Source organism: Hemiscyllium ocellatum, chromosome 5 (assembly GCF_020745735.1).
Source record: "Hemiscyllium ocellatum isolate sHemOce1 chromosome 5, sHemOce1.pat.X.cur, whole genome shotgun sequence".
NCBI lineage: Eukaryota > Metazoa > Chordata > Chondrichthyes > Orectolobiformes > Hemiscylliidae > Hemiscyllium > Hemiscyllium ocellatum.
In genome coordinates, this window is record NC_083405.1 from 67,308,027 (window position 1) to 67,333,535 (window position 25,509).

Below are 25,509 nucleotides of genomic sequence, written 5' to 3' on the forward strand. Positions count from 1 at the left end.
GCTGACAGAACTCTGGTTCTGTGGGAGTTTCACCCAACTCATCCTGCTTCTATTGTTTCAACCTTAAAAACAAACAAGGTGCCGGAAGCTTTTTGCTTTATTGACTTTGGAGCAGATGCTCAGCATCTCCATCTCAACCTTTCTTCGTAGAAAGGACCAGGGCAAAATACACCTCCTAAAGCTATAGGATTTCCATGTAGTCTTACAGTGAACCCAGGACAATTCCCCAAACCAAGACTGAAATTAGCACATTTCAGAAGCATTCAAAAACTCTTTCTCTAGTTGAGATTCTAAAATGTTCTTCCCATATATCAACTAATAAGGAAAATATTCAACTTTGGCAATAGAAGGACCGAAAAGGAAATAAGTAGTGTAGGTTTACTGGCAAATCACAAAAGATGTACTGCTGCTAAGAGATGCAAACATGTGATGATATGATTGGATAACAGTCATATGCATGAGCTTGATTAACGATTGCATAACATTGTCCTGTGTACTAGCTGATCTGAACTATGATAACACAACTGGGCAAAGATAAGAGTGAGTTTTTAAAATTGAAAATTAATTTTTGGGAGGATAGTCATTTGAAGCTAGTTATCTGTAAAATTGATATAAAACCTTTGTTCATCTGACGGACAGTTGAGCTAGATGCCATTTCTGAATATGCACCTTCCCTGTGTATGCAAAAGTAAACAAACAAATCTGGTTTTAAAGGAAATTAAGGATTATTACTCACCCTGACAGTGGTGCCATGACTCAGATTAGCCTGAACTTATGTGAAAATGGGTAATGATTTGGTGTTCATTTGATGTAGGCTCACTAATCTTTCCCCGCCAATAGGGCAGGTCAGAATCTCCGATCTGGGACTCAAGTTGCTTGAAGCGATCTAGGTATATATGTAGTACCCAGGCTGACAGCCCGAGGGAAGTTGTATGCAGGGCCAAATCACAATCCATATCACTGATTCGGGGTCAGGAACCCAAGGGAGTAACTAAGTTATATATGACAGTAATTTGCAAGCTAATTGTTAGCTGTATTAAAGCCATTCAACTAAAACATCAATAAAGTAATTTACTAACTTCAAAAAAAATTGGTGAACTTTTGACATAAGTGTCCCAAATCAGGAGAAACAGATCGCTCTCAGTTGGAACCTAGGATGTTGAAATTAAAAGGGAAATTCTCCAAACAGTAGGCATTTATCACACCAAGACGAATAGAGGCAAACGCTAGAATTGTGATCGTAAAGTATAGCTGGTGCTTCTAAAATGTAAAGTCACCATATATAGGAGTGTGCTCTCATTAAGAGAGAGAGAAAATAAAGAGTTGAGTGGTGGTGATTTAACCGGAGGGTCACCAGCTCTCAGGCGAGGGGAGAGGGTTGAGAAGGAGACTCTACATGGCAAACTCAGCAAGTGTGAAAATGGAACCCATGCATCACAAACCAGACATCAAGCCAAATGAGCTAAATTGACACTGATTGTTTTACAATTTGTACATCTTACTGTTAAAGTATAACCATAAAGTTAAAACCTGAGATTGGAAGAAAGTGTTCAGAAGGTCAAAGAGAGAAAAGCTTATTTTTCTATTTCATTAGGATAATGGATTATCTTCTGCTTGAATGTTACATTGCTCATTGAGCTAAATGTTAACCTTTTGTGGTCTGATATTGCATGTATTTGTGTTCCTATGTTGTTAAAAGTTGTTTTATGTATCTTTGTAGTCTGGATGATATTTTTGAATTACTTGGGTATCGGAATTTTATTTTATTACTGAGATGCTTTCAGCTAAGGAAGAGAGTTGCAGTGGATGCAAATTATTTACAGGACTGTGAGGTTGCAGTGTTACATCTCTTTAAGGAGCTAATCAGTTGTCATTAAAACAAAAGTTATGAGATTTTTGTTTGAAATCAGATTGTCAAAACGTTTTCTTGTGAGAATTTGCACAATTTGAATTAGTCATTTCAAGCCAAATGAAGAAAGAACCACCAAGATAAATAACAATTCATTTATTTGTTCTTAAACTAGATACAAAATATGGTATTTTAAGGCAAGAGTTTTAAACAACTGGTTAACTTCAGAATTTTTATGACTGAATGGTCATATTCGGAATTTCATTTCCTGATCACAATGAACTTTCAAATATTATTCCAACGTACAGGTGAATCTTTAACTCTGAATAATAAAACCTACTCAAATTAACTGCATACTGGTGTGAACCAGTTCTTTGGGTGTCATGTTTTCTTTGAAGAGTAATTTTCTTTGAACGAAATTATCTAAAGACATTACTGGTCACATTAACCATTTTATGCCATGCTGTTCCTCAAATAGGTGCACATGATTGAAACCTATTCTTCAATGCAATACTTCCTATCTTTTACCAGTCTTTACTGAACTGGTTTCAGTATATTCTTCATACACTTGTGGTATCCCAATGCCATGCCATGATCTAATCAAAAAGATTGGCGAGGTTTATTTGCCTCCACTTGTGCTCCCAATGCCTCAGGTGTTGGCTCGATTGTCAAGTCCAGTTTTCCTAAAATGCAAGGAAAAGACAAGGATACCCATCATCCAAGCTTCCCTTTCACTAAAAGGCATGTTAACATCAAATTACATTCCAGTGAATCGTACCAGCACACATCATTTCAATTCTTGTTTTCTGTCATCATCCTCTAGCCTCAATCACTTCACTTTTGCACATTCAACTAATTACCATTCTCTCTTTTTTCACAGTCCTGGAAAAATTGACAGTCTCGTAATATCTTTAAAACAGAAATCAAACGACTTTCTTTGATTCCAGGCAATAACATGCTTACTTCATGCTTTTTCCGAGGTGATGTCTTTTCTTCAGCACTTAATAAATCACAGTCGCACACCTAGCAAGAAGTTTAATTGCTGTCTTGAAAAGCATCTGTAAGGCATCAATACTTTGTTTCCAGAGGAAACTTTGTCTGCCAAGACCCTAGAGGCTGTATATCTAATTAACTGTGTATGTGCACCAGAATGTCAACTTGATCGCCATCTGAACATTCCACACCACCGTCTTTTTCCTTCCAGAGAGTTTAGCATTATTATCCAGAAGTGCTTTCCCTCCCCCGCCACCCCCAACCCCCAAAAGTGAATCCCTGCAGAGAAAATCAATGTTCCTCCTTTACCTGCTACATGGGTCCATGTTTTGGGGTGGTGACCTTATAGAGGTTTACAAAATTATGAGGGGCATGGATGGGGTAAATAGACAAAGTCTTTCCCCTGAGGTCAGGGAGTCCAGAACTAGAGGGCATGGGTTTAGGGTGAGAGGGGAAAGATATAAAAGAGACCTAAGGGGCAACTTTTTCACACAGAGGGTGGTATGGAATGAGCTGCCAGAGGATGTGATGGACGCTGGTACAATTTAAGATGCATTTGGATGGGTATATGAATAGGAAGGGTTTGGAGGGATACGGGCCGGTGCTGGCAGGTGGGACTCGAAGGGTCTATTTCCATGCTGTATATTTCTATGACTCTACTTAGAGGGATAAATGCTTGTATTTTCATTTTACACAGCATAGTTTAAACTAGTTTTGCATCTACATTTAACTTTTTTGATTGTAAATCAATTATTGCATTTATTAAATACTCAATTTAATCTTTTTTAAAGTCTCACACAGGAAAGCATACATTTGGCAATATAAAGACCTGGGCAAACAAATTCACATTGTGACCTGCGAAAAAGGCTGACCAGAGAGTGAGTGTCATCGTACTCTTTTCATCTCATCTGTAACAAAGTTGAGACACTCCGCAAGATACCCAACACTGACAACATGCAATTTGAAATGAGGTAATAATAACAACTGGAAAAAGGTAGCAGTGTACTTAAGAGCGAGATCAGAGAGCAAAAAGGGGACACGAGATAGCTTTGGCTAATAGGGCTAAGAAGAATCCAAAGGGATTCTACAAATACACTGAAGGACAAAAAAAGTGTATCGAGGGAGAGAACAGGACCCATTAAAGTTCAGCAAGGTCACCTCTGAGTGCAACCACAGATCAGGGAGATACAAAATGAACATTATGCATCAGTGTTTACTGTGGGAGGAGGATATGGAAGCTAGAGAACTTGGAAAATAAATAGTAATATCTTGAAAAATGCCCATATTACAGAGGTAGTGGCGAATGACGTCTTCAAATGCACAAAGGTGGATAAATCACCAGGACTGGATCAGGTGTATATCCTAGAGCTCTGTGAGAAGCTAGGGAAGTGATTACTGAGCCTCTTGCTGAGATATTGGTATCATCGAGAGTCACAGGTGAGGTGCCGGACAATTGGAGGTTGGCTAATGTTGTGCCATTATTTAAGAAAGGTGGTAAGGAAAAGCCAGGGAACTATAGACCGGTGAGCCAGACATCAGTGTTGGGAAAGTTGTTTGTGGGGAAGCTGAGGGACAAGATTTATGTATATTTGGAAAGGCAAGGACTGATTGGGATAGTCAACATGGCTTTGTGCAAGGGCACAATTTCCCTTGAGAAGATGGCGGTAGTAGACTTCCTTCTTAAACCCCTGCAATCTATTTGGTTTAGGTAGACCATCAAAAGAGAGTGGTAATTAGTTGAATGTGCAAAAGTGAAGTGATTGAGGCTAGAGGATGATGACAGAAAACAAGAATTGAAATGATGTGTGCTGGTACGATTCACTGGAATGTAATTTGATGTTAACATGCATTTTAGTGAAAGGGAAGCTTGGATGATGGGCACTAAAGTGAAATTAGGGAGAGAATTCCAGAGTTTTGATCTAGCAATACTAATGGAAGTGACCATATATTTAGGTAAGGATGGTGAGTGGTTTTGAGGAGAACATGCAGGTGGTGGCATTCCAATGTATATGCTGCTCTAGTACTTGGGTTTGGAGTGTGCAATCTAAGGAATCTTGGTAAGTTTCTGCAATGCATCTTGTAGATGGTACACACTACTGTTACCAAGTACCTATAGTGAAAGGAGTGAATGTTTGATAATGTGGTGCCAATCAAGTGGCCTACTTTGTTCCGCATAGTGTCAAATCTTCTGAATGTTGTTTGAGCAGCACTTATTCTGGCAAGTCGAGAATATTCCATCACACTATTGACTTGTTGCTCATAGAGGATTGTAGCAACCTCCTTTGATTGCTAACTTGGCCAAACAGCAAAGGATGCTGGGAACATCTGCCAAAAAATCTCAAGAGTGACATACCAGACAGTGCAAACACTGCAGCCAGGTGCTAACAGTATTAGCATAACATAAAAGGAAACAGCTCTTCTGGACAGACATATCCCCAAGAACTTTTCCACCAAACACAATGCTGAGACAGAAAGGCACCAGGTCCTGCTACACAAAGAAACAAACAGTGGCAAGCCATCCAAATGACTGAATGTTTCAAATGATTAAGTGCCTCCCCTGATTGGCATGGGCTATAGGAAGTTCTAGAAAACCATCCAAAAGGGCATTAAAAACAGGGCGCACCTGCAGACCAAATCTCCTGAATTTTCTGGAGGCCTTCCAAGGAGGCCAGTTGACAATCCGGTAAAAGAGAAGACAACAGAAAGCAACTTCGAAGACGCAGAGCCTGAGCCACAGAGAGAGTGGCTGCATAAATTACAATACTTCTTGAGTTTAATGCAAGCTTAAAGGGACAAATAGGATTAGAGGTGCTTAGTATTAAAAGTCATTGTAACTTGTTTCCTAATAAAACTGGGACTGTTTTGACACTGGCTTGTGTTTGCATTGATTTGACCACTTCGGTGTTGTGGGATATCTGGGCAAATTCATTCATAACATTCTGTTTGGAGTATGGCTGACTTGATTTAAGGAAGAATTAGACAACATGGTGAACAGACTTTAAGGAGTTCAGTGGCAAGTGATTCATTATGGGTTCACTCTGGGATTCCTTGCATTTGACTGGTTCTTGTAGCTACTGTGTATATATGGTAAGTCCAGTTTAATTTCTGGGTAAAAACAATGACTGCAGATGCTGGAAACAAGAGTCTAGGTTAGAGTGGTGCTGGAAAAGCACAGCAGTTCAGGCAGCATCCGAGGAGCAGTTGATGGTATCCCCAGGATCAATTATCAATATCCTGGTGGATCATCGATCAGAAATTAAAATTCAGTGATAGTAATGCCAGTGAATCGCAAAGGTCATCGTTAGATTGTCTCACACTGAAGATGGTCATCGTTTGACATTCGCATTACACAAATACTTACAACTTTTCAGACCAAGCGTGGATAGATTGAGAGATCATTGATGAACATCCTCATTTCTGACCTTATAATGGAGGAAGGTAATCAATAATGCAGCTGAAAAGGGACAACTTAAGTCATTACCCTGAAAAATTTGACAAAGATTCCTGGAGCTGAAATAACTGAACTCCAATCAAAGCCATCTTCTATTGTCCCGGGTAAAATGCCAGAGATTATCGTAACAATCACTACCATCAACATCTCCTTCATCCCTCCCAAACTTCAGTTTTGTTAGTGGCTCCTTGAAACCACATTTGATAGCATAGGGCCATGATGACAAGGACAGTCACTCATCTCCTCTTTGGGAGTCAGTTCTTTTGGTCACAACCCAAGTGGTCCTGATGGAACTGCAAAGTGCAAAACATGTGCGACCATATAGCACGATTGATGATTCCTTTCCATCTCTTTATTGATGATCAAGAGTAGAGAAATTGGTGTGCTAAGTGGCTGAGTTGAATTTATTCTGCGTCTTTTGTGCAGGACAATGTGAAAATTTTCTACATTGTCAGGTTAATGCCAGTGTTGTAGTTATAGTTCAACACACTGGCAAGGGTCATAGCAGCTGCTGGAGACTAAGTCTTCAGTGATACTGCTGCAATGTTGTCAGATGCCACAAACTGTACAAATCTTAATTTAGTTTGTGAGATGTTACCTCTGGCTAACTAACTAAAAGATTATAACAAGTTCAGACTACTTAGAAGATCCTCCCACCTCATGATATCTAACTGCCATCTCTTGGCAAAATTGGTGATCAGGTCAACCACAGTTTGTCCCAGTTCATTGGCATTTCATTTATGTCCTTCTGGCATGGGTAAGGTGGTTTTTGGGGGGGGGGGGGGGGGCGTAGGGTTAAATGTGGTGGTGGCATAGGGTTAATGTGGTGGCGATGGGAAAACAGAACAACAGAGAAACCTCGATTCTCCGAATATCAGATTATCTGACAAGATCACAAGGCCCTGATGCTCAGCTAAACTATGTTATCAAGTATTCAATTAATGAAACAAAATACTCCTCACCCCAGTACTTCGGTTAATCAAGGTTCCTCTGTCTAGTGAGTAACTGTGACCCCAGCACTCATCCCTATGGTACTCTAAAAGTTAACTGAAGTTAAAAGGTTACCATCCTGAATGATGACGACGTTTTCCCAATTCTGGTCTTCCATTAGTTAGCTAATCTCTTATCCATACTATATACCACTCTCAACACTATGAGCTCTTAAGTAGCCCTATAAGTACCTTATTGAATGCCTTGTGAAAATCTAAATATATTGCTACTTCCCTTTTATTTACCCTGTTAATAACTCAAATAATTCTAGTAAACTTGTCAGGAATTATATCCCCTTCATGAAACTGTGCTGAGTCTGTGTTTCTAAATGTTTTTTTTCCATTCTATATAACACTCACGTTTCCAATGAAATATGTTCAGCTAAATTGCCACTTTTCCAATGCTCTGCGACTATTTTTAGAATTTAAGGATTCTTAGAAGAATATATCAGTGCATCCACTAGGAGGAAATGAATAATTCAGTCACTTTACACATTAAAATGGTGGGGAGGACTTTTTTTTTTAGAAAAAATTGTTCCAAGTATAATAAGCCTAATGAAATAGTATTCAGTCAAAGTTGTTTATAATGTGTTGCAGTAAAAGTCTTAAAACCTGAAATGTTATGTGACCCTTTCAGCCATTCACTGGAAGTTTGACTTCCTTTTAAATTAAAACCAATCTCTACTGGCAATGCGACAAACCAATATCCAAACATCCAAATTAGAAGCAAAAATCAGCTATTTAAGCTCCATATCTGCTCCACCGCTTAATAAAATGACGGTTGATTAAGAACATGGCAGCCTACCTATTCTAGATACCCTTTGATTCCCATGTTAGTCAGGAATTTATCTATCTCTGTCTTAAAAATATTCAAATATCCCTTGCTCCATCACTCTCAGAAAAACTTTTCCCAAGACAACAAGGCCTCAGAAAAAGAAAATTCTCTCAATTTTTAAGTGGGCAACCCCTTTTACTTAAAAAAAGTTCCCTTATTTCTAAGCTCTCCAGGGTAAAATCAGTATTCATTCTGTCAAAATCTTTAGTTCAAATACTGGAGTGTTACTAGCATCTGTATTTGTACATATGATTAAGACGACACCCACATGCTTGATCTGCAGAGAACAGGTCATGAAATATAACATTGAAATAAACCATGGTGAAAATTAAGATAAACAAGGACACTGGGTGAAGAAAACCTTCCTTAACAGCAATTGTTTGAGAAACAAAATTTACTGTTGCTTAACATCCAAATGATATAGTGTTAAAGCAGAAGCCTGTGAAATTGTTTTGGGACAGCAATCTGGTCAAGTACCAAAAATTAAAGCAATGTCATTTTTTATTGTTTTTTTAAAAAAAAAGGTCTTTAAAAGGATAAACACAAGAAAATAAGCAAACCATAAAAAAACGCCGCTGGATCACAAGTAAACATTTCCAATTTTGGCCACCTTGCTTCAACAGGGAGAGGATGCAGAAGAGATTAATGTTCCATACTTCTGGTGTAGTGATGAGATGCCAAAAAAAACTGGAGTTCTTCATTTTGAAAAGTAGGTGAACAGATGACCAAGGTGTCCAAACTTGAGACATGATGTCCTAATTCGAGGAAAGTGTTCGTGCAAATAGGGAAAAATTATTTCTAAGGACCAGTGATTTATCCAACAAATGTAAAAGATTGATGAAGAATTTATTCTATGCAAGGATGAAATGGGTCATTATATGGTGAAAGTAATGGCTAGAAATAACCAACTGAAACAGTAGTGGGAGCTTAATCTAAAAAGTTTAAAAGAGACCGATGAAGAAAATCTCAAATATTTGATCAATAGACAAGGTGAACAGCTATCGTAACAAAGTTGGCACAGGCACAGTTGACCAAATGACAATTTTGTGGCTTAAAATCTTTGTAAACACGCTTAAATGCAAAGATGACCAAGAAATTAGTTTATAAAGTAAATTAGGTTTTGATAAAACTTCTTGCCTTCAGAGTTTCTGTAAGAACCCTGATATTGAGTACTTTGAAAAAATTCACACAGTTCCAGGAAAACAGAATATAATAGCTTCCATGCTAAATGTCAGGCTTGAACAGAAAAGCAGACGTTGATGATGCCAGGACTTCTGTCAAAGGTTAATCCAAATCACGTATTCTGCTTTTGCTGTTGTGCTTTACTCATGAAAATTTTTATTTATTCTCAGTATATTAAGCTGGCAAGGTCATACTGAAAAAATACTGGTACCGTTTTTAGTAATTAAAATGCTAAGTAAGGAATTAAAGTATTAACTCAGCAGTGAAGGGAGACTGCTGTATCAAGTCAAAATCAGTTCTAGTTGGATAGGATGGCATTGTAACAACACTAATAATTGGTTTGTCATTCAATCCATTATGTTTATGAATAGTTTTCCAAGGTGGCAACAAAAATAATGCCAAGTCACTGCAGTAGGTGGTGGTGGAGGTAGAGAAAGAGAGCAAGAGGTGTCTAGAAGATTAGAGACATACATGAGGGGCACCAATAAACCTAGCCGGTGTGGAATTGTCAGCATTACTGAAGCTGCACCTGTCAGAATGGGGAGCAGACATTTAGAAAAGTCCAAATGCTGATTACTGTTAAAGCAACAGATGAAATTAAATTCTGCATCAAAACTGACTCCACAGGACATTAGCATTACCAAAAGACAGATGAGCTTTTGTTAAGATATGATTATTGCCTGGTTCTGAGTTGCAAGTTTTCCTAGATACTCGTCAAAGATCCTGAGATGATAAAGGGTTAACTTGTTCTGCTGACATGTAAGAGATTGGATGTCCTGAGGGGATGTGTTTTTCTGTCTTGCAGGCAGATGTGACAGTCTAATTGTAAATGCTACAGTTTGAGTAACCTAAATCACACATTGTTTTTGGGTGGCATGTGACTATGGGGGAGTGGCAGAGGATGGTGTCTTGCACGCAATGTAAAACCATGTATAAAGGGAGGACAGTTCACTTGTTCAGGGAGCATCTGTTGACACGCTCCGCAAGCATCGCAAAGAGTGCTAAGTGATCCTCCAAAGGCTTGTACTTGCTGAAATAAATCTTGGCTGTTCACAGAAGGTGGTGTATTGCAGTTGCACCAAGTGTAAGAATCTCATGAAGGGAACCAAACAATCCCAGATATCATTTAGGTCCTGTTCCAAGCAACATGGTCTTCTTCAGCATACAATGAAGGAAACTAAACACCAAAATTTTTACCGATTCTCACTCCTGTGAAGAGAAGGGCATTGCTGAGGGAACTTTAAAATGAAATAGCCAAGATTATTGCTTTTAAAAAATATGTCTGCAGTATCCTGGAGGCTCAGATGATTGCCTGATAATGATGGCTATTTTTCCACATGGCCGACTAACTCGAATCAGAAAAGTAGATTTTTTTTGCTGACCATAGCCTTAAAAGGTATTACTTAGTACAATTCCTGCCCCACACACAGTGCCACATTTTGAATCATTAGGTACTTTTGTCAGATTTCAGAGATCCACTAAGTCCTTTACTTGATGATGCAGTAACCTTACCTTTTGTTAAGAAAGATTTCCTTGAGATAAACATGGAGCAGAAATACAAAAGATACATACTTTTAACTCCTTTAACACTGAAATTAAAAACACAATTGAAAATACACCTTCCATACCCCATTGCCAAAATGGGAGTTCTTGCTTTTCAACAAAGATAATGGAAATAAGTCTTACATCTGCAGCCTCTGAAAAACTGAAGAGTAATGACTTAAAAAGGCCCAAAGGGAGGACACAAATTCTGCAGCACCACATTAACCATCAGATAATTAATGGTTTAATCTGCATATATTTAATATATTTCAGCAATACTTTCCCCAAATTATTGTACGTCATTAGATCATCATCCCTGTTATAATGAGACCCATTAGAACTCCTTAGTACAGAGCACCCCACATATGTTATGAAGACATGCCATTTGAGGAGCATTTAATTTATTCACCATTAACCTTTAGTACCATACATTTTGTGGACACATGTTCTGGTAACCAGTATAGAAAGAGAGGTATGCTGGCTGGTGAAATGTGTAGTAAGCTTCCTCTACCTGATGCACTAGATGAAGCCTTTTTCCAATTATGAGACTAAATTTCCAATCTTTTTTTTGTAAAACCCACCATGAACTTTATTGTCCAAAAGCACAGTTACAGGTTATAAATAAGCCCCACCTTAAGTCTATAAAGTAGTAATTAATATTCCAAACTCCCTATCTAACAACAGATATTTGGATTACAAATGGCATACTTGGACTCAAAGTTTAATTTGAAGGATTTAATATGCTCAGTAGTAATCACCCTTCATTTAAAAGGTAAATGTAATAAACACAAAATTGAAAGAACTCAGAAAAGATTTACAAGGATGCTGCCAGAGTTGAGCTAGACAGAGAGGCTGTAAGGGAGCCTCAGAGGCTGAGGTGTGACCTCATAAAATCATGAGGGCACTTTTTCACAGGGGGCGGTGTGTGTATGAAATTAGCTGCCAGAAAGTGGTGGAGGCAGATACAATTACAACATTTAAAAGGCATCTGGATGCGTATGTGAAGAGGAATATGGGCCAAATGCTCGCAAATGGGATGTGATTAATTTCAGATATAAGATCATAAGACATAAGAGTGAAAGAAAGACCATTTGGCCCATCAAGTCCACTCTGCCATTCAATCATGACTGATGGGCATTTCAACGCCATTTACCCACACTCTCCCTGTATCCCTTAATTCCTTGCGAGATTAAGAATTTATCAATCTCTGCCTTGAAGACATTTAGCATCCCAGCCTCCACTGCACTCCGTGGCAATGAATTCCACAGGCTGACAACGCTCTGGCTGAAATGTCTCATTTCCGTTTTAAATTGACCCCCTCGAACTCCAAGGCTGTGCCCACGGGTCCTAGCATCCTCGCCTGATGGAAACAAATTCCCTGCGTCCATCCTTTCAAAGCCATGCATTATCTTGTAAGCTTCTATCAGATCTCCCCTCAACCTTCGAAACTGTAATAAATACAATCCCAGGATCCTCACCCTTTGTTAGGCCTATCATTCTAGGCATCAACCATGTAAATCTCCACTGGGGACAGTCCAGTGTCAGTATGTCCTTCCTGAGGTGTGGGGCCCAAAACTGGAGACAGTAACTAACACTCCCAGATCCCTACGTACTTTGGCTTTTAAATTTTCTCAGTTTAGAAAATAGCCCATGCCTGTATTCTTTTTTCCAAAGTGCAAGACCTCACATTTGCTCACGTTGAATACCATCAGCCATTTCTTGGACCACTCTCCTGAACTGTCTAAATCTTTCTGCAGCCTCCCCACCTCCTCAGAACTACCTGCCTGTCCACCTAACTTTGTACCATTGGCATACTTCGCTAAATGCACCCAGTCCCTTCATCCAGATCATTTATATATAAAGTGAACAGCTGCAGCCCCAACATTGAACCCTGCAGGACACCACTTGTCACTGGCTGCCATTCCGAAAGAGAACCTTTTATCCTAACTCTCTGCCTTCTACCAGACAGTCAATCCTCAATCCATGTTAGTAGTTCACCTCGAACACCATGGGCCCTTACCTTACTCAGCAGCCTCCCATCGAGGCACTTTATCAAAGGCCTTTTGAAAGTCTAGGTAGATAACATCCAATGGGTTTCCCTGGTCTAACTTACTTGTTACCTCTTCAAAGAATTAACAGGTTTGTCAGGCACAACCTCCCCTTACTAAATCCATGCTGACTTGTTCTAATCCGACAATGCACTTCCAAGAATTTAGAAATCTCATCCTTAACGACGGATGAGACTTTTACCTCCAACCGAAGTTAGATTAGTCGGGATATAATTTTTCATTTTTTGTCTTGATCCTTTCTTGAACAAGGGGGTTACAACAGCGATTTTCCAATCATCTGGGACTTGCCCTGACTCCAGTGATTTTTGAAAGATTACACCTTTCAAATAGCCTCTACTATTTCTTTAGCCACCTCCCTCAGAACACTAAGACATAGCCCATCGGGGCCAGGAGATTTATCAATTTTTAGACCTTTTAGCTTTTCTAGCACTTTCTCTTTTGTAATGGCTACCATACTCAACTCTGCCCCTTGACTCTCCTTAATTGTTGGCATATTACTAATGTCTTCCACTGTGAAGACTGAGACAAAGTATTTATTAAGTTCTTCAGCCATATCCTTATCTCCCATCACTCGCCGTCCTGCAACAATTTGGATGGCCCAATTTCTACTTTTGCCTCTCGTTTGTTTCTTATGTATTGAAACAAACTTTTGCTATCATTTCTAACATTACTGGCTAGCTTACCTTCATATTTGATCCTCTCCTACCTTATTACTCTCTTTGTTATCCTCTTTGTTTTTGTATTGTTCCCAATCTTCTGATTTCCCAATTCTCTTGGCCACCTTATAGGCTCTCTCTTTTTCTATGATACATTTCTTGAATTCCTTTGTCAGTCATGGCTATCGAATCCCACCCAGCCCCCCCAATAACCTTTGGGATGAACCACTGTATGGTGTCTTCAATTGCACCCAGACATTCCTGCCATTGTCGCTCTACTGTCTTCCCCACTAGGATCAGCTTCCAGTCTATTTTCATCAGTTCCTCTTTCATGTCCTTGAAATTACCTTTATTTAACTCTAACACCATTACATCAGATTCTGACTCCTCTCTTTCAAACTGCAGACTGAACTCTACCATATTATGATCGCTGCTGCCCAAGTGTTCCCTGACTAAGATGTTTGATAAAATCTGGCTCATTGCATAGCACTAAATCCAGAATAGCCTGCTCTCTTGTGGCCTCCATCACAAAGTGTTCCAAAAAGCCATCTCGTAAGCATTCCATGAATTCCCTTTCTTTGGATCCACCTGCAACATTATTCACCCAGTGCACATGCATATTGAAGTCCTCCACGATCACCGTGACCTTGCCTTTCTGACATGCCATATTTCCTGGTACATCTTGAACCCCTGGTCCATCTTGAGCCCCTGGTCCTGGCCACTGCTGGGACATAACTGCACATAACTCCCAGTGTGTTTTTTTTTGCCTTTGTGGTTCCTCAACTCCACCCACACAGAGTCCACATCCTCTGACCCCATGTCATTTAGTGCCATAGATTTAATTTCATTCTTAACTAACAAGGCAACAACACTCCCTATGCCCACCTCCCTGTCTTTTCAATAAGTTGCAAATCCTTGGATGTTTAACTGCCAGTCCTGAACCCCCTGCAGCCACATCTCTATGATGCTTACCACATCATAATCATTCACGACGATCTGAGCTGTTAATTCATCTACTTTGCTACCTGAATGCTCGAAGTATTCGTAAAGCACCTTAATACTAACTGCCTTAGCCTCATGATTTCTATCACCTCCATAGTAATATTTCCTAAGTTATCCTTCCTTTTCGCTTCATTCCTAGTCTGCCGCGAACTTAAACCCTGCACACCTGCTAACCTGCTGCTTATCTTTCTACTTGACTCCATATTCCCTGTTGCTTTCCCCTTCCCTTCCCCCTGACTCAAGTTTAAAGTCCTAGTGACTACCCTATTTAACCTTTTAGCCAGAACACTGGTTCCAGACCAGTTCAAATGGAGACCGTCCCATTGCTACAGATCGCCCCGGTTCCAAAACTGATACCAATGTCCCATGAAATGCAATCCCTCTTTCCCACATCAATCTCTGAGCCACGTGTTTACTTCCCTAATTTTCTTATCCTTCTGCCAATTAGTACGTGGCTCAGACAGTAATCCAGAGATTATGACCAGAGGACCTGTTCTTCAATTTCCTTCCTAGTGCTTGATACTCACCAAACAGGTTCTCCTTCCTAGCCTTGTCTATGTTGTTTTTGCCAACGGTGTACCACAACAACTGGATCCTCTCCCTCCCACTCCAATATCCTTTCAAGCCAGTCGGAGATGTCCTGCACCCTGGCACTGAGCAGGCAACACACCATGCAGGACTCCCCATCAGACTCACAAAGGATACTATTTGTCCCCCTAATTATAGAATCCCCTATAACAACTACTTGTCTTTTTGCTCCCCCTTCAGGAGTGGCCTTCTGCACCATGGTGCCGTGGTCAGCTGGCTCATCCTGTCCACAGCCCTTTTCCTCACCCATACAGGGAGCAATAATCTCATACATTTTGGACAAGGTCAAAGGGTGAGGCTCCTCCACTCCTGAACTCAGAATCCCTCAAGTACAGGCATACCCTGTCAATGCTGATCACTAACTGAATTTGATTGGATGAGTGGTTGGTATGGAGGATTTTGACTGAAGGTTCCTTTTCCATGCTTCAACTCTATTCACAGTAACTAAATGAGCATGAGAAAACAAACAGAAGTGATACAAATAGGAAAAGCCATTCTTAGCTCCCAGAATCAAAGAAAATTTCATCAATGTAGCTATCACTGTTCTCATTATATAAGCTTCTCATTTGTACTGTCAGCACTATGATACTGTTGATAAGGGACACACAAGAAAGAGAACGTCTTGTCCTTTCAGCCTGATGCTGTATTCAATAAAATCATGGCTGATCCGATTGTGATCTCAACTTCACTTTTACATCTGCAGCCTCATAACAAACTCCACACTCTACCGAAATGCTATTTAACTCTACCTTGAATAAATTCAATAACCTAAACCCCAGTATTTTTTGGCAAAAAGAATTCCACAAATTAACAACCTGCAGAAAATTCTCATCTGTTTTTAAAGCAAGACCTTCTATTTTTAAATTGATGCCCCAATTCTATCCTCTCAGAATCAAACTTATTAAGTATTCTCAAAATCTTGTTTCAATAAGATTACGTCACATTTTTCAAAACTCCAAAGCGTACAGGCCCAACCTGTTCAACTTTTCTTCACACGATAAGCCGGTCATCCCAGAAATGGGTTGAAGGAACCTTCTTTGAACTGTCTGTATTGCAATTATATTCTTTGAGTGGAAACAAAAAATCAAAAATACTCCAGACATCATCTCACCATAATCTTGTATAACTACCTGCAGTGAAATCTCCACTCATATTCCATTCCTCAACAATATTCTTTGTGCTTTCTTAAGTACTTGACCATGCAGCAGTACCTCATGTTTGCATTATTGTCTTTTAAAAATATCAAGCATGTGCAATCGGTCATTTTTGCCATAAATGAAAATCACAGACTATAACATTCTTTGGAACTGCATGCCCCACCAACAGCGAAATCTCACCTGTATCTGCAAAACAGTTTCTTCTGAGTGCACAGCTTTGCTTTCTCTCTACATTTAAACATGCTGTTTTTTTATTCTTCCTAAAATATACGTACACTTTTTCAAACCTTATTCTCAATCATAAAATCATGTAGTATAGTAGTTGCCCTTTGGCCCATTAAGTCTGAACCACCAAAAATATACTACTATCTGCATTTGTCCCGTAGCCTTGAACATTAGGACTTATTTTCATTTCTAAAATATACTTATTCATTAAAAAAACCTTTTTGCATATACACATTGTCACAAATGCAGTTCATTTCTGTACAATAGCATATCAAATGTACAAACATTTGAATTTGACTCTATCCCAAAAAACCAAATACATCTCTTTCACAAACAAGGCTACATTTACATGTACTGAGGCACCAGAAGGGTCCGGTAACTTCAGATGGAAGACCTTTAACTGGGTTAGTTATACTGCGAAGGATTTAAAAGGAGCAGAATTCTTAGAGATTGCATAGAAGAGGGTATTTTTTTTAAAAGCTGGTATGTAGAAGGTCTGACATGAAAAGGCAGCGTTCCTGGACTTAAGTTTAGGTAATGAAGCAAGGCAATTGATTGAAGCATCATCAAGGAGCATTTTACAGATAGCATCATAACTCAGTCAGATTCAAGACAGTTATGGAAAGATGGGACTGAAACTGGGAGAAGGCTGATTTTAATCAGATCAGGTCGCCTGCCAGAAGCTTTTAGTTAAATCAGTGTCAGAGCAATGGAATGAATTCAAGATGGAAATACGGCTAGTAGAAGGCCACCATGTTCCATTAAAGACAAAAAGGGTGCATGAACTAATGATAAAGAGAAAAAGAGGCGCTTATGGGGTCAGATAAGCAGAAGCCAGAGAGGAGTACAAAATGTGCAAGGGAAAACATAAAAGGAAATTAGGAGAGCAAAACTTGTTTCATGCTCTATGTTTGCAGGTAAAACAAAAGGAAAACCCAAAACTATTTTACAAGTACATGAAAGACAAATAGAAAACAAGGGAAACAGTAGAGCCCATTAGGACCACAGTGGTAATTGGAGGGTGAACCCAAGAGTAAGTTTTATGTCACTATTCACTAGTGAGGGGCAGCATGTGGGTGTACAAATCTGGGGGAAGTACTGTGGCAAACTTAAAGAAATTAGCAAAAATACAGAAGATGTTCTGAGTGTTCTGGTAGACAAATCTCCAGGGTTAGGTGAAATGAATCTCAGATTATTGAGTTTGGCAAGGAAAGAAATAGCAGCATCACCGACAATTTTCAATTCCACTCTGGCCTCAGGAGAGAAGCCAGAAATCTGGAGGGCAGGCAACGTGATACAGTTATTTAAGAAGGGTGCAAAGGCAAAACCAGGAAACAAAGCCGATCAATCTACCTTCAGTGATGGGGAAATTGCTGGAAGCAAGTCTGAGGGACAAATTAATCTGCAATTGGAGAAGCAGGGATTTAATAAAACCATGCTGACCGTTCTTGATAAGAGATAGCCATTGATAACCAACTTGATTAAATTCTTTGAAGAGGTAACTACCTGTAGGTGACAGCAATGCATTTGATGTAGTCTATTTGGACTTCAGCAAGACTTTTAATAAGGTCATGCAAGGAAGGGTGATAGTGAAAGTAACAGCCTATAGGATCCAAGAAAATTTTGCTAATTGGATCTAGGATTGGCTGCATGACAGAAAGTAGAGTGTGATGGTCAAGAGGTATGTTTATATCTGAAAGCCTGTCCAGTGGTGTTCCACAGGGATCAGTCTTGGGAATCCTTGTCGTTTATGGTATATAAAAGTGATTTAGATTTCAATGTGGGAAGGTTGATTTGTAAGTTTGCCAATGATATGAAAATTGGTGGGGTAGTAAACAGTGAGGAAGATGCTTCCGATTACAGAAGGACATATCTGACAGCTGGTCAGATGGGCTAATTAGCGGCCAATGAAATTCAATGCAGATAAGCGTGACGTGGTGCACTTGGGCAGAATAACAAGGCAAGGGAATACATAAATAGCAGAACCCTGTGAAACACTGAGAATTGGATAGACCTTGGTGTGTATGCCCACCGGTCCCTTAAGATAGTAGGATAAACAGATAATGTAGTAAAGGCAACATTTGAGGCTGAACCAAACAGTTCAAGAACAGGGTGCGATGCTGGAACTGTGTAAAATATTGGTGAGGCCACAATTAGAATATTGTGTGCAGATCTGGAATCTAGATTATATCAGCGATGTGATTGCACTGTGGAGGAGGGTGCAGAAAACATGTTGCCAGGCTGGCAAGTGTTACTTATGAAGAGAGATTGGATAGGCTGAGATTGTATTTCTTGGAGCAGAGAATACTGAGAGGGACATGATTGAGGCATTGAAATTATCAGGGGCACAGGCAGTGTAGACAGGAAGAAACTTTTGAAGAACAGATCAATGATCAAGGGTACAGATTTAAGGTGCAGTAGGAACTTTAGAGGGGAATGGTAAATTTTCTCCCCTCCCACTCAGAAGATAGTGGAATCTATAACTACTGCCTAAAGGGTGGTACAGGCACAAATCTTATAACATTCTAGTATTTTGTTGTACACTTACAAAGCCAAGACATACAAGGCTATAGGCCAAGTGCTGAGAAATGTGATTAGAATAGTTGGGTGCTTGTTTTGACTGGCGCAGACACAATGGGCCAAAGGGCCTTTTTCTACGCTGTAACCCTCTGACTCTAGGACTAAATAAAACAACCTTTAAAGTACACGTTTTGTATTTGATGTAGCTATAAATAAAAACAAACTCCTTACTATACCCTTATTCATTTTTGCATCTTCACAAGACACTTATTCACCAGTTTCATCCTGTATAAAAGTATTTTTAACTACACAGCTCTCCCTTGATGCCAATATGGTCATAGATGGCTGGGAGCTGGTGCAGTTCATGTTTCTTGTCTTTCAATGGTCTATGTCTATTCTGCATTATGTTTCCATCCAGAGAACTCAGACAAATTGACCTTGCCCAGCTTAGAACTATTTCCATACTGGTCTTGCAAACTTAGCAGAAACTATTCTTACTACTGCTTTAGAACAGAGTTCTAACTACTTAAAATTAATTTACATTTAGCAATTTTACTAATGCTAGTGGGAATAGGCTCATACCTTTTCAAGAATAGCTCAAAAGTTCATAAAGACATCAAAATGTATCTAAATTATTGCAACTTACTAAAACCTCACAAAAAGCATTGGATGCTGAAGTCAACTTCTGCTGGTGTCACCCAGATCTGTAACCCATCCAAAACAGCCATTTAAGATTGCAAAATAAGGTAAATAAGCAATACTTCCACGGAAAGTATGCAAACTCATCTCAAGTTTACACATAGATATTTTATAGGAGTCACTGTATAATGGAGAAATTCTGGTTGGTTTTCCCCACCTCTATCAGAGGCACATTGGTAAATTATAGCACCCTGTTTCCGAGCAGTGATCAACATATTTGACCAACTCAAGAATCAAACTCGCAACCATCTAATTTAAATGCAATTTTATTTCAATTTGCAAAACCGTGGCCTCAAATGAAAAAGCCATCATACTGTGGTTTGGTTGAATAAACCTTGCAAAATATATTGTGATTTAATTGTGGAGCGGAGTACAGAAGTTCAAATGCTCAGTCACTATTTGCCGCAGCAAGTTTACGAATTGCCTGTTGCATTGAATTTTAAATCCAAAAACGCTAAAGATTGCAGTAAAACAAGACTTCAGAAAGCTACACATCCCCTTTCCCTAATTGGCTAGCGGCCTAAAGTAGCTCATCTATTTTTAGCATGGCACTAAAGTACTGTATTTCAGAGTTGACCTCAGTAGTGAAATCTAGTACACACCGTACACATTGCCAAAAGTCAACAATTGCACCCTTGCAAAATCATATCCTCGCTTGTCTGATTTTTAAATAACACTTGACAAATTTACTTAAGAAAAAAAACATGCACAAAGTTCTGAATATCAGCTGTATTCTGTGACTGCAAAGATGCCCAAAATTCTGATTTAGAACACATGTGCATTAATCTGAAATAGAGATGTACAACACAGAAACAGACCCTTCGGTCCAACTCATCCATGCCAACTAGATATCCCAACCCAATCTAGTCCCACCTGACAGCACCTGGCCCCTATTCCTCCAAACCTTTCCTGTTCATATACTCATCCAGATGCCTTTTAAATGTTGCAATTGTACCAACCTCTACCACCTCCACTGGCAGCTCATTCCATACATATAAAACGTTGCTCTTTAGATCTCTTTTATATCTTTCCCCTCTCAGCCTAAACCTATTCCCTGGGGTGGGGGAGAACAAAAATCTTGTCTATTCATCCTATCCATGTCCCTCATGATTGTATAAACCTCTATAAAAAGGTCACCCCTCAGCCTCCGACGCTCCAGGGAAGATAGCCCCAGCCTATTCAGCCTCTCCCTGTTGCTCAAATCCTCCAATCCTGGCAACATCCTTGTAAATCTTTTTTGAACCCTTTCAAGTTTCACCACATCCTTCCGCTAAGAAAGAAATCAGAACTGCACACAACATTCCAAAAGTGGCCTAACCAACATCCTGTACAGCCGCAACATGACCTCCCGACTCCTGTATTCAATGCTCTGACCAATAAAGGAAAGCATACCCCAATGCCTTCTTCACAATCCTACCTACCTGTAACTCTCCTTTCAAGGAGCTATGAACCTGCACTCCAATCTTACTGTTGTTATATGGATAATGTTGCGTATGAAAACAGAATAGCATCACAAGGAAATAAATGTTACGAATAATCTTCATCAATATTATTGGATCAGGGTGGCTCAGTGGTTAGTACTGCTGCCTCACAGCTCCAGGCGCCCAGGTTCGATTCCAGTCTGACAACTGTCTGTATGGAGTTTGCATGTTTTCCCAGTGTCTACATGAATTTCCTTCAGGTGCTCCAGTTTTCTCTCATCGTCCAAAGTTGTGGGGGCTAGGTGGATTAGTCATGGGAAATGCAGGGTAACAGAAAAAGGGGATGGGTCTGGGTGGGATGCTGGTTAGAGGGCCGATGTGGACGCGATGGGCCGAATGACCTTTTTCCACACTTGGGATTCTGTGATATTCTCTCTCATAATAATCATCCATTTACCAATTATCAAGTCCATCAAGAGCCAAGTCCCAATATCAAATACTGCCACTTCCCAATATTTAAAATGCAAGTTAAACGGATGTAAAGTTTAAACCAATTTAATAACAAAAAGAGACTATGAAGTAGAGCGTTTTTATGAGAATACGAGGTACGACAAGTCTAAATACTGAAACTGAGCTGACAAAGAAAAGATTGACTGCTATCAGAAAGCAAGGGATAGGCTCATCCACGTATGAAGGTAATATAAGAAGCCAAGGTAATGTTCATGCATACCTTCAGACAGCATAAGCTGAAATGCCTTCACGTGCATTGCACAACCCTTTTTCACTTAAATCTCCTCCTGCCCATCATAAGTGATAATAATCCTCTCTTTCCTTTTGGCCTTTGTATTGCTAACTTTTCAGCGAATATAACAGGTTATCAATTCTGATAACATTTTAGATTGGATGTCAGTTGTATTTTCTTAACGTCTGTCATAGTTACTACCCTGCAGAAGGCACTGACCACTCAAAATGGGATTAGTAACATCACATGGATTGTTCATTCAAGGATGATTCTCCATTTTTACACAAGCCCTGACGGTACCTTCTCCAGATTGCCACACAGAAGTCACAGATGCATTATAATCAGAACCCTTATGCCATACAACCATTTTTTTAAAAAAAGAAAAGATGTACCACGCCAGTTTTCATTTTCTTTTCCCTCTCCACAGAAGCTGCTTGACCTCTTGCATACTCCTACTGGAATACTTTATTTTTATTTAAAACCTAAAATCTGTAACAGCTCACTCAAGATGACCAATTTTTTATGCAGAAAAAAGTACAAGCTCTCCAATTAAGAAACAAAGAAAATAAGCAACGTACATTCTCACCTACAATTCTGAACTAGCAAGAGTATAAATACAGGTATATGAAAGGATCAATGCTTGCTTCAGCTTTTGGACCAGGTCTGGGAGAGGAGACATTTGTTCAAAAGGGAAGTTTGCACATCAAGACTAATATTATTCCCTTCATTGATGGTGGTTTAATTTAAATTGGCAAAAGGGGAGGTATCAGCTCACAGAAGTGCAAAAGCTGATTCAGGAACATAAAGGAATGGGATTGTTGAACAAAACTACAGAAGGAAGCAGTACTATATCAGATAAGAACAGACTAAGGAAGTTTGTGTCTAAGGGGGTTTAGAATGAATGCTTGTTACATTAAAAAGTGTGGTGAAACAAGCTGATGAGCTCTACATACAAATAGCAATGGAAAAGTTACATAATAGCAAACGGGGACAGGACGGTACCTCAGGGCCTGGGCACTAAAGGTGCGCTGTGCTCAGTTTGGACGGTAGGGTCAGTGCCAGGAACAGCTCCAGCGTCTGCGCTTTCTGTCTCTAACCCTTGTGGCAATAAAGGAAACATGGTTTAAGAACAAAGCGGATTGGGTGCTCAACATGCATGGATATGAAGTTTTCAAAAAGGCTATGAAAGGAAATGAAAGAGATGTGAGCTGTCAGTACTAATTAGAAAATACAAGATGTGGAGGAGACGGTGTTGGACTGGGGTCGACCAAGTTAAAAATCACACAACACGAGGTTAAAGTCCAACAGATTTATTAGGAAGCACTAGCTTTCAGAGCACTGCTCCTTCATGAGGTAGCTGTGGTGCTACTTAGAGAAAACAATGCAATGTTGTAAGTAGGGGCTGTTGGAAGTGGGCATGGACAGAATCTATTTGGTTAGCAATAAGCAGCAATAACCATTATTATTGAATAGAGAGAGATGAAGGGCAAAATACACAGCAAAATTACAAAATATGCAACAACTAAAGTGTGATAATATTGGAGGGCTTTCATTACCCAAATATCAATTGCAGGAATGTTAATCTAACAGTAAAAGAGACAACAATTTCCTTTGACGCTCAGTTCATCAAGGAAGGAGACAACGCTGGATCATGTGCTGATGAATTGGTATGGTCAAAAATCAGTGAACCTTGTATCAGTGGGGGAACAATTCGCTAAGAGTAAATGGAGATAAGCAAGGAACAAGAACTTCTAAACTGCAGCAGAACTAGCTCCAGTCAAATGATAGAAGATCAAGTCATATTAAAACGAAACCAAACAAAGATGGAAATCTATCAGAACAACAGGTGGTCTTCAAAATGTTTTTTCGGGTAAATTACAAAAAGGTAAGAAACTAGGAGAAAATGAGGACTGCAGATGCTGGAGATCAGAGCTGAATATGTGTTGCTGGAAAAGCGCAGAAGGTCAGGCAGCATCCAAGGAGCAAGAGAGTCGACGTTTTGGGCATGAGCCCTTCTTCAGGAATGAGGAAAGTGGAAGAGAGCTTCTTCAAGGAAGGCATACACACTTTCCTCATTTCTGAAGGGCTCATGCCCGAAACGTCGACTCTCTTGCTCCTTGGATGCTGCCTGACCTGCTGCGCTTTTTCAGCAACACATTTTCAACAAGGTAAGAAAACCAAGGTTCCTTGGATGATAAGGAAGATATAGAATGTGAAGAAATAAACACACGCATACTTACGAGGGAATCAGGCCAAGTACAACAGGTTCAGAGGGAAAGTGAAAAGAAAATAAAGATGGTTAACTAGAGAGATGGCAGTTACCACAGAAAAAGTTTTCAAATACATCTCTAATTGCGTGCAAAAAGGCTGAAAGGAAGGTTCTTAGCAAAGTCTTTTAAAGAATACATATCGTAATTCTGTACAGCTTACCAAAGAAGAGGAAGCTAAAAGAAAATTGGAAGAGATGAGGTAGTAGACGAGGTGAAAATGGAGTACAGGCAATACTGCAGAGACTGACGATGCTTCGAGTAAATAAGTCTCCTGGCCTGTTGGCTTGGAGAGCAGGGATCGAGGGAAAAAAGGTTTCCATGATTTAAGGTAACCTAGGTGATTGAGAAATGCAAGAGGCAAATGGTGTGAACTGAAAGGGTCAAGAACATGCTTATTATCAAAAGTTTAACATGAGTGGTAAACAAGATTTTAATCATTTGGGGGAGAGATAACAGGCATTTGAGAGTTTTGAGAGCTCATTAAGGAGAGCTAACACAGATTTGGAAAAGAGATGGTGCTTGAGAATTCTTAATTTTGATGAAGTAACAGAGGTTGAAGAGGAGAACGGAGTAGGTATTGTCTATAAATTTTAAATGAAATGTTCAACAAAACATCAAGTAGAAGACTGGTTAATAATTGAGCTCACTGACTCAAGGGTCAGCATCAATTTAGATTAAAAAACACAGCAGAACAAGTCAGGGAAAATGGTTGTTTTTTTCAGACTGAAGGATCAGAGGCAAATGCTTCCCAATGCTAGATCAAAATAAAGATTTGTATTCCAAAATGCAAAGTCAATTTTCAAAATCTGCTGAAAGAGATTAACTTTAGAGACGTGCTCACAAAATTGGTCACAGTCACAGAGTCAGAGATACACGAAACTGAAACAGATCCTTCGGTCCAACTCCAACATACTGATCAGATATTCTCCATTCATTTGCTTAAAATGAATATTTATCTCACCATTTGCCAGCAGGTGTACCATATCCCTCCAAACCTTTCCTATTCACGTACCCACCCGTATACCTTTTAAATTTTGCAATTGTATCAGCCTCCAGCACTTCCTCTGGCAGCTCATTCCATACACACACACCACCCTCTGCATGAAAAAGTTGCCCCTTGGGTCCCTTTTATATCTTTCCCCTCTCATCCTAAACCTATGCCCTCTAGTTCTGGACTTCCCCCACCCCAGGAAAATGTCCTTGTCTATTCACCCTATCTATGCCCCTCAACCCTCAGCTTCCAATGCTCCAGGGAAAATAGCCCCAACTTATTCAGCCTCTCCCTTTCGCACAAACCCTCCAATCCTAGCAACATTCTC

General features: G+C 39.6%; 1 protein-coding gene across 5 annotated transcripts in view; it reads right to left on the reverse strand.

Annotated features, from left to right (window-relative positions):
• Positions 1–25,509, reverse strand: part of grb10b (growth factor receptor-bound protein 10b) — a 205,879-nt gene that overhangs the window by 148,530 nt on the left and 31,840 nt on the right. Inside the window, exon 1 of one of the 5 annotated variants that reach the window (XM_060824837.1) lies at positions 22,923–22,973. The exons of the other annotated variants lie outside the window; for them this stretch is intronic. The gene's annotated coding sequence lies outside the window, so the exon portion shown is untranslated. Of the gene's footprint in view, positions 1–22,922; positions 22,974–25,509 lie in introns of those variants that run through there. 5 annotated transcript variants of the gene reach the window in all.